Source organism: Poecile atricapillus, chromosome Z (assembly GCF_030490865.1).
Source record: "Poecile atricapillus isolate bPoeAtr1 chromosome Z, bPoeAtr1.hap1, whole genome shotgun sequence".
In the NCBI taxonomy this organism is placed as follows: Eukaryota; Metazoa; Chordata; class Aves; order Passeriformes; family Paridae; genus Poecile; species Poecile atricapillus.
This window is the reverse complement of record NC_081289.1, coordinates 136789193-136799449: the sequence shown is the minus strand read 5'-3', so window position 1 is coordinate 136799449 and position 10257 is coordinate 136789193. Positions and strand designations below refer to the sequence as shown.

At 43.4% G+C, this 10257-nt stretch overlaps 1 protein-coding gene across 1 annotated transcript in view; it reads left to right on the top strand.

The window, feature by feature from the left end:
• The first annotated feature begins 485 nt into the window (after positions 1-485).
• The window catches only part of LOC131592794 (phospholipid-transporting ATPase ID-like), an 83299-nt gene continuing 73527 nt past the window's right edge, over positions 486-10257 (top strand). The window contains exon 1 of the mRNA XM_058864575.1: positions 486-727. The gene's annotated coding sequence lies outside the window, so the exon portion shown is untranslated. The remainder of the gene's footprint in view (positions 728-10257) is intronic.

Sequence of the window (10257 nt, the reverse complement as noted above, 5' to 3'; positions counted from 1 at the left end):
CTATGTGGTTTTTTTTCTCATAACCATGGAATCCAGAAACACGAATCGAGATCCTGTACTCGTGTCTGTACTCGGATCGGCCTGCACTTGGTCCCATAAACTCCCCAAACAAGCAACTAGCCCACAGAAGTCGCATGCATTTTATAGCTCCTTATGGGAGGCAGTGAAATGTCTGACCCGTAAGAAAGACTGTATTTGTGACTGAAATTCTCCGAGTGCTGTCCAAGAAGACAAATCTGCTGACTGCCAAAAGTTGAGCTCAAGGTCTCGCTGTTGCTTTAGCTGCAGGCAGGGTGCACCACCGGGTTTTTAGGCTGCATTTCTCTGAGATGAAATCCAGAGTCCTGCCTGTGGCATAAAAACCTTTGTAATACCTGGTGTCACACCCGAGTCCAACGATCACTTGGTTTTTATTTACTCAGTGCTACACGGTGCCACGTTCCACCCCCAGCCTCGGGAACTTTGCCTTTCCCCTCGCCGTCCTTACCGAGGGCACGGAGCACACCGAGACATCCCGCAGCTCCTGGGCCGGGTTTGGATCCTGGAAAGCGTGCTGTCCCCTCGCCAGCCTCTCCTCCCAGCTGGGGAGAAGCCTCGGCGTGCTCGGCCGGGGAACCGTCCCGGGAGCTTAAAACAAGCTGCGGCTCTTTGCATGGTGCTGAAAACGATCCCTTCTGTTCGTCGTGATAAACAGCTCCAGGTTGAACACAAGACACAGAACAGCCAGGTAGGACAATTCCTTGATTTCTTCTCCTAAGAGAAAAATGTAAAAACGTGCATAGAAGCCCAGATTTCAGCTTTTTGTTTTTATTTATTTTTGTTTTGCATACTGGACTATTACTCCATCTGTGAATATTATTTTTCAATAATGAGCCTGGTGTCAAAGCCTTCTGCTTGTAGTGCCAGCCCCAGTGTGCCAGCAACACTCAAAGCTATTGCAAGCTGGGATCACAGAAGTGTGGCTCTGGTAAAACTCTCCAAAGTCGGTGGGTGGGAAAGCACACATTCATTTTACTGGCTTTGAATGCAGTCCCCTCTTCTCTCTCCGTAAATTTCTGAAGGGAGAGCTGGGCTTCTCTGTGAAAGGTGCTTTAAGTTGTCCTTATTATCATTATTGGCAACTGCATCTTAATTTCATAATAAAGACATGAAACATAGGCCTCCATCATGAAGGGGTTTGCATTGGGCCTGACTGTCTCTGGAGGAGATGTGCTCTCTCTCAAACTGGTAGATGAGACACTTAGCAAGTTGTTTTCGGGCCTGTTGTGTGCTAAGTGATAAATGGTGTCACTGCCTTTAAAACTGGAGGGTATGAGACTGGGATGAAGTATTTGCACCACTTGTTTAAGACCCTTATATAGAAATAACAGTGTTAGGTTTGTCCTGGACAGTCTTTTCTTAGCATAGTTATTTTTGTTTCATTAAGCCAGTATGTGACACACTGCAAAGTCAACTCATGGATGCCCAAAGACTTTGCAAAGTCTTTCCTAGAGGAAACACATTCTAAGTATCTTCTGTATTACTGAGAAAAATCATCCCTTCACCTCCAAGTCCTTGCTTATCTTATATACTAAGTCCTCCAATGTTTCCTAACGTCTGGCACTATTTTGACTCTCATCCCAGGAGTAAGACACTTTAGCATGTATTCAAGGAGGATTTTCACCACAAAACATTGCTCTTCTCTCTCTGCCCATGATTATTCAGGTATCCTGACACAGGCAAAAGAAGTCCCATGAAAGCCAGAAAGAAATTTAGCTAAATGAGGGGAAGGAACCTTTTTGTTTTAGCTAAAGCAAACTCGAAGTGATACTTAACTCTGCAAATACTAAATTACTTCAAAAACAGTATAGAAAGCAAAGGTTAAAGCCTTGTTACTGGTGATAAGAGGCACTATATTTCTCAGCATTAACTTGGTTGCAAAGCATCAGAGGAAGGTAACACTGCAATTCACAGTACTGAAGTAACTGTTTACTTCCTTTTCAGTGGATGGCTTATTTTTCTTAGTGACAAAAGCTCCCTGTGGATCTTTATTTAGTCAAATGTGTGACTTACTGCACTTTAGCTTTGATTCTAGGTGTTAGCTTATTCATGACCTACACACAGTTTTGCATTACTGAAAGTCACTATTGCAGGCTTAAACAAAACAAAAATCATTCCGAGGAAGGAAACAAAGATGTAGGCTAATTTGCTAGTATCACAGTAAATCATGCTATTTCATGACAGTATAGGTCTCTGCAAATCAGCCAGGAAACAACGCTGACAGTTTCACTGGGAATCGCTTATCTCTATCAGAGAAGACAGATCCCTGGGTTATGACCAGGCACTCGGCTGTCTGTGCTAGAGGGACACTCTGGACTCACCTTCTACACGGTTAGATTGGCAGTGTTTAGTCTGGGTAGCTGTCCGGCCCCTTACACTCATGGGCCCAGTCTGGGACCCATAAATGTTTGCACTGGCTGCAGGAGGAGCAGGATTTAGGTCCTTGCACACGTGTAAAGTGGTGTAGAGGTAAGGAGGAAAACCTGCCTGAGTACCTGAGACTCACGCAGCAGGAAAAGTCAGAGGTGAGTTCTGCTCTACTGTCTGTAGATCTATACTTAATCTATATGTATATTTAAATATTTAAAGGTGATTTTCACGATTTAAAGGTGGGATGTTCTGATTCTGCCAGTGCTCCCAATGCCACACTCCAAGCAGGAGCAGTGAAAGGGTTGCAGACAGGGCTGTGATCCATAGATAAACAAGAGTCCTTTTCCCTTTCCCTGACTCACTCCAGGTGCCTGTGCAGCTCCCTCCCTGCCTCCATAGGTGATTCAGTGTTACTCTTTCATACATTATTTCCTTCCTGCTCTGTTGTTTTGGTGGGTCTGAGTTTACTGGGATGTGCAGCTACTGCAGGTAGCAATTTCAGTGGGAATCTGGATTACCCACAAGTTTAACATTTAGACCTCCACTTGCTTTCCCCTGTCCTTCAGTAAGAGCTGCAATGTGCAGTTTATACTGGTGAAATGTTGCCAATGCATTCCCTACCTGCCATTTCACTTCTTGGACAAACAAGACTGTTTACTTTCCCATCTTAAATGTACAGATTTGGCTTTAAAGGAATACAAAAGATACAGGTGTGAGGGGAGTCAGAACAATGGTTTTGCTTAATTTATGCATGTTTGCAAGAGAATGATGGCTTACATTCCAATTAGGATTGCTCTCCCTTGTCTTCTAGACCCCTCCACCCTTCCAGCCATGTCCTCTGAATGGTTTTTTTTTCCCCCAAGGGCTCTGTCTTTGCACTGGTTGGGAAGGCTGTATCCTAAAGGCTGTTCCCCCACAGCAAAGCCACCCAAACCGAAGTGCATCTCTTCCTGAGCTGCTGAATTTGTAGGAACTGTTATGTGGGCATTAACTGAAACTGATGCTGATTTGTATTTATTTGTGGGACTGCAAACCATGACTTCTCCAATTAACATTCTCTCCAGCTCTACTTGCTGCAAGATCAGTTGATGCCTCTATGCCTGTGTCAGACTTCCCAGGTACCTTTCAGGAACCTCCAGGCTCCACAGGCATCTTACATTAAATTCAGTGGTTTCCAGTGTTTTTCCTTACTACTATATCCATCAAGCAATTTGGTTTGTCTTTGAATTTATTTCTAATTCTAGGGCTGTTTCTCTTCATCATGGTATGTTCCTAAAGTGAATTCTTTACTTCCCTCTGCTTCCTGGCCTTCAAAGCTCCATAAGTGCATTCATTCCTTTTTCCTCTGACTCTTCACCTTCACGTGATGTAAGAACTTCCATGGAGGCCTCTTCTTTCATTAATAAGCAAAAGACTTGAAACAAAACCCAAAACGTTAACAAAATTGTAGAACACTTGCAACATCAGCTGCAGACTGAAACAAGTTTCTAAGAAACCATTCATCCAAAAACTTTCCACTACATCAGATATTGATTAATGAAGCAATATACACTTTGGTCTATTTAAATTTCATGCCTCACTGGTGTGGTTGCCTCATGTCCCAGGCATTTTTGGGAGTCTCAAGGTATAGCTGTGTGAAGCATAACTTCACCACATGCTAGAGAGATTTCCCAGCTACAGCTGGACACCAGGCACTACTTTGGACTTTGTGTGCTTGCCAGAGCAATGATAATTCATTCTCTGGATTGCCACCAGTTTTATTTCTGATTGACCCTTGCTACAAAGTTGTTCTGGAAGTCGACTGGCCCAGGCAAATGTACTTTTCTTTGGTTTACAAACAGCATTTTTTCTCAGCATGTTTTTGCTGGACTAGAGTAAATATGCTCTTCCCAAATATGCTCTGCAAACTCACTTGGGAGACTGCCTTTGACTATCCCCTTTGTGTTTAATGCTGTTTTTTTCTCCTATAGCCAAAACAGCAATCTGATTGTAAGAAAAAATTCAAGTCCTTGCCTGGGCAGACACCACCTGTTATGCAGATGGCATCCAAAGAAACACTCAGACCTCTGTCTGACCTGTTTACATCTCTGTGCCGTGCTCATCCCCAGAGCTAATCCAGTCTTGCTTTTCTAAGAGAAATTATGACTTTCATTTACTGACACAAAGCATTTATTCTGTTCTGATTACACCATCTTTACAAAGTCTTTAGGGATTACATGTGCTTTCTAGTACTTGGCTTCACCCAGGGAACTTGGCCAGATACTAACAGTCCTTAGAATGCATTTCTGCTTAACTCAAGCCCTGTGAATCTTTGCTGTCAAGCCAGCCTAAGCAGTTACATGAACAGCTGGGCAAGGGGACACAGCTGCCCAGAGTGGAGCTGGGCCACAGGCAGAACATTGCAGAGCTCTGCTTTAGAGATGTGACACATCTGGAATGAGGAACATGTCTTTGCCAAGGTTCAAGGTTAGAATCATAGAATCACAGAAGGGTTTAGACTGGAAGGGACAGTGAAATCATATCTTTCCAGGCCCCCTACCATGGGCAGGCACACCTTCCATCAGACCAGGTTGGTCAAAGCCCCATCCAGCCTGGCTTTGAACACTTGCAGGGATGGGACATCCACAGCTTCTCTGGGCAGTCCATGCCAGTGTCTCACCACCCTCACAGTAATAATTCTTCCTAATACCTAATCTAAACCTACTCCCTTTCAATTTAAAGCCATTCCCACTTTTTCTATCACTGCATGTTTTTGTCAAAAGTACCTCTCCAGTGTTCTTGTAGGTTCTCTTTATGTGTTAAAAGGCTGCTAAGAAAGTTAAAAATGCAAATTTGGAAATAATGGAACACAGCACAAAAAGGAACCTAAAATAACAAAACACGCTCTGGAGACTTTGTCACAGTTTCTCAATTTCTGTGCTAATCCTCATGCAGTTTCCACCTCTCTTTCTATTATTTTAAGCTGGGATATCCTGTGATTATCTAAAGATTATCTATCTCCTTGTGAGGAGGAGGCACCAAAAATGGTTGAGCTTTTATGCTTCAGTGCCACACCAAGATAAAGGACCATGGGTTTTGTGGGTTTTTTTACTTCCTTATTAAAAAAACTACTTTCTTCATTTCTCCTGACTAGGCATTTGGTGCTGCACTGTATAGCTGGAACCTTACTTCATTCTCTTTAGTCCCAGAGTCTTTGATTATGGATTTTTTTTGGTGTGTATCTTTATCAGCACATTACCAGCTTGAGGCTGCATGTCATTGCCTTTTGAAGATACACCAACAAGACCTTGATCACTCTATCAGGAGCAGGAAATGCTGTCTCTTCTTATGGGGCCTACAATTTATTTAACCTATAAACAGCATATGAAAATCAGAAATGACAAATCAAAATGACAAATGGTAACACTGGGAATAGGGTGTTTAAAGACCTACCTCCCTTTTTATGTATCTCCTTGTTTTTAAAGGGATCTTCTGTGATCCTGCATCATATCCCAGCAGCAGAAATGACAGTGGTTAACCTCAAATGAGTTACACACACAGCATCTTTGTGGCTGTGTGCACTGCACATTTCTCACTAGCTTAGCTGCTGCTTTCTTCATCGGGCTCTCCTGAACTGCTGAGTGAAGAGCATGTCCTCCTTAACTCTGCCATCACATCCTGAAGGTCCCAGACACCCATCAGGTTGTTCCTCTCCTTCATAAGGCTGCAGAGATTCACATGCACAACTTCTATCCCAGTTAACAGGAATTCACTGCTTAAACACTGACTGTCTATGTGCATGGAGATGGGGATAATACATGATAATACATGCAAAGGAACATGCATTCTGTTAAATTCCTGGAGAACAGATGCAGGAACAATATAACATAAATTAAGCTTGCACTGAATAAAAGCAAAGGCTAGCAGTGCTGGGATCTGGCATGTGCTTTGGCCATGCTGGCAGAGCTGTGGATATATATGGCTTATTTACTGCCAAGGTGGTGCTGCAATTGAAGTGCAAACTGTTGATTAAAATGTCATGCAGTTTTGTTGGGGAAATATCCAGGGAAATTAATTGTTTTGCGCTTATTTATGTCATATGGTATTGGCACAGACATTTTAGATCTTTGGTTAATTACCTAAAGTTTGATGTTCCAGAGGGGACCCAAGTTCTCTCTTATCAATACGTTACGCTCCCTGGGCCTTGTTTTATATGATGGCTATTTTTTTCCCAGACCATGCTCTTTTGCCACCAGGCAGGGGCTTCCTTGTTCTTCTCAAAGTTCACAGAACTTGAGTTCTGACAGGTCAAGGAGCCAAATCAGTCCAAATCATCAACACTGCAAATTATTGTAGCACTACAGTATTATACTCCTGTGTGCTCTCATCCCATTTTGAGATCATGGCTCAATGGAATGCTGGTCCGGGTGCACATCCCTAAAGTGAACATCACTGGGTCACCCTCAAGGCCCTGTGACCTCTCTGAAGTGGGTCAGCTTATCGTGATATAGCCATCAAAAACTATAATAATATAGTAAAGACCTAAACACAGAATTATAGAATGATTTGGGTTGAAGGGACCTTAAAGATCATATTATCTCCAACCTCCTGCTGGACAGAACGCCTTCCACCAGGTTAATCTAGTCAAGCCTTGAACATGTAATTCAATAAATAATACTAATATATATATATATTAAAAAAAAAAAAAAAGGTAGATACTAGGAGTAATTTTGATACTAGTAGTCATTTTGTGGTGGGCAGCAAGTTGTCTCCATACATTTCCTGGCAGGACAGATATAATTGTAACCTGGAAAAGAAACAGTAGAGATACACATGCATACAGTATGTTCACTCTGGAATTAAGGTTAAAATGCTTATGAGCATAATGGATGCGACATGCTAATTGTGACTTCTCTCAGAACACCACTAAGTCTTTCATGGGATGGATAATTGATCTTCAGAGCAATATGTAATGAAACCATGAAGAACTTAAAGAAGTAAATACCAGATCTCTTGGCTGATGCTGTAGGGAATGCAGAAGCAATCTACTCCATGCAGATCCAGGGACTTTCCATCCTTTCCACACATACCTAGTACAGAAAAGTGTGGAAGATTGTGGAAGTCTCTGTAAAATGTGGAGGCTTGGCATGGGTTGGATTACCTCTGTGTGTTCAACCACGGGGTCCCACCGAGGGGTATTCTAGTTCATCAGCGGTTTGAGCTGGGTTTTTTGATGTGCATCTGAGGAGTGGGCAAGTGACAGCGTCTGAAGTGTCACCACACACGGCATATGTGTTTGTGGCAGCTGCTGCCTTGCCAATAGCAGCCTTGTGCAACACCCCTCTTAAAAAGGGCACTCTCGTTAGAGGTTCTAATGAGATGGGCTGCCGCTTTGCCCTCAGCTATTGATTTTTTTTCTATTCACGTTCGAGTGATTAGCTTTTAACGAGCGCTCCCAAGCATCCCCCTGGGATTCCCCTCGTTTTCACTGGTGATGATTAGGAAATATGTGTTAAACTCAGTGTGGACACCTCTGGTGTTTGCTGCAGCAGCTGATTAATCCCCACCCTTTGCCGGTGCAGCCTGGCACGTGCAGTGTCCTGGGCAAAGGCAGAGACACAGATTTTTTTTTTTCCGGGAATGTAATGCTGAGGCAAGAGTATCTCCATCAGCTCCCACCAATGTCTGTGTCCATCAAATCACTCAGTTTCTCACAGGATCACAGAGAATATTTCAGGTACACAGGAGATTTTTCTCCTTGCAACAGCATCTTCCCTACCAGAGCATTGAAACTTTTGGCCAGGAGGGAGTTTGTAAACACAAGATCCCAGATCTGGTGGGAGGTGAACTTAGAAATAATGTAGCCTTGCATCTTGTTCCCTGCAGAATTTATTGTCTTCTGCACTTTTTTCTGCTCTTCAGTGTAATCTGAGCATCTGAACCTGGGTTTTTTGACCAAAATGTCTTCATCTCTGCTTCATCTTGTAAAGACTACAAAGGCGACACCTGAGAGACATTATTTCAATTTCTATTTTAAAACATCAGATGGTATCACATTTGTGGGGTTGGTGTTAGGAAGATGAGATCAATAGTTGCCAGAGCAAATTGTTGCTTTCTCTTAAAGACAAGAGTCTGGCCCTTTTTTTGATTTCTAATGATTTTCCTTAGCAGGCCACTGTTTGTTAAGGGCTTGGCATAGTGGGCAAGGGGCATTGGTGGAGAAAAGGCATCTCTATCCACACACCCATCCTTCCCTGCTGAAGGTAAGTGGCACACCACCATATCCTGATCAGTATGACTCAGGTTATTCCACACACACTCACAAAAGCTATTTTCTGACTGTTTCCATGTGGCATGTACTGGGACAGCTCACAGCTTCTGGAGTAACTGGTGAAGTACGGGAATACTTCTGTATGAACCTGCAGTGCTAGAGCTGCACCTCAGATTATACCCAGAGAGATGGATGCATACAGGTAGGAATCCAGAGCATCCCTTCAAATTGGGCTAATTTGGAATTCTTTGGAGGAGTGGTAAAATGAGTTGAGCAGAGTAGCTCCTCCCAAAAGGCAAGGACAGCCCTAGAACAACTGACATTACCTTCCTCTCCCATTTCATTTTCCACCCACAGGCAGGTCATGATAACAGGAACATGTAGGGTTTAGTTTTCCTTTCCTCTGCAGAGCTGTGGTGTGTATTCTGCTAGTAGGACAGTTTGATCTGCCACATCCTCCACAGGGATCAAGGATACTGTCAGTGCACTTCACATGTGATACAGTGTATTTTGGGACCCTTGGTCTTTTGTTGTTCACCTTATGATTGTGCTGGTTTTTCCTGGACAACAGGAATTTACAACTTGGATGTTCTCCTTACAGCATATTTTTTTAAACAGTTCTCTCATATCCAAGGTGTGGACAATGATGTCCTGATTTGTTCCTTTCAGTCCTGTATTTCTCATGCATCCTATTCTGACTTTTGACAGAAAGAGGATGCAGAAAGTCTCTCATAGGAAAGTGGCCATCTGACCACTTGGACCCATTGCAAGTGCTCATAACAGGTGTTCCAGGTGCCCCACAGTGAAGTAGGCTACTTATCCCTCCCCTACACAAGGAGCTCCTCACTGGTCAGGACTAGTGGAGAAAGCTGGGACAAGGAAAGCATAGGCTGTGGCAGGAGATTTAGCCATCTAAAGCTAACCCTTGGGGGTTTGTGAGAAAGCCCTCCAGTGGCACATAGAAAGGCTTTTCTGGAACAGTGACTGGCATGGTTAGGAAGTGAGCAATGCACTTGTGCTGTTCTGTGAGATGGAGATGAGACTGGGTGGATGGAAATGATCCCTGGAGATTGCATTGGCTCTGGGTGTGGGGGATGAGCGCAGCGTAACTCACCAGAGAGTGGTACCATCACTCATCTGCAGCGTGGTACCAGCTGTGGCAGAGCTGGTCAAGCTTCAAACCTTGCAGTTCAGGAGTGGCAGACTGCAGTTGTAAGAGAGTAAGGGAAAGTAAAAGCCATCAGTGCACCTTTTGAAATATACTGGATCATTGGGAAAGCATCAAGATGACAGTAATTTTAAAAATTGCATATCATAAGGAGAGATTCTCTCAAGGACTGGCATTTGGTTTAAGTCTACATTGTGGATTGCTCCAGCATGTGCTTCTCTTCTGTTTCTCTCCTATCCTCTAGTTCACTCCAGATACTCAAGGGCATAATAAGACATTCAAAACATTACAAGGTCACCAGATATATTTGGCTTCTGGGTGCTCCTGAGATGTTCCTCTGCTCTGTCAGCTTTGCTGTTTGGAGGAAGACCAAATCTAATCTGGAGAGTGGGTTTCTTTAAAACAGTGAGGCTTCAGTTTTGCATCCTGA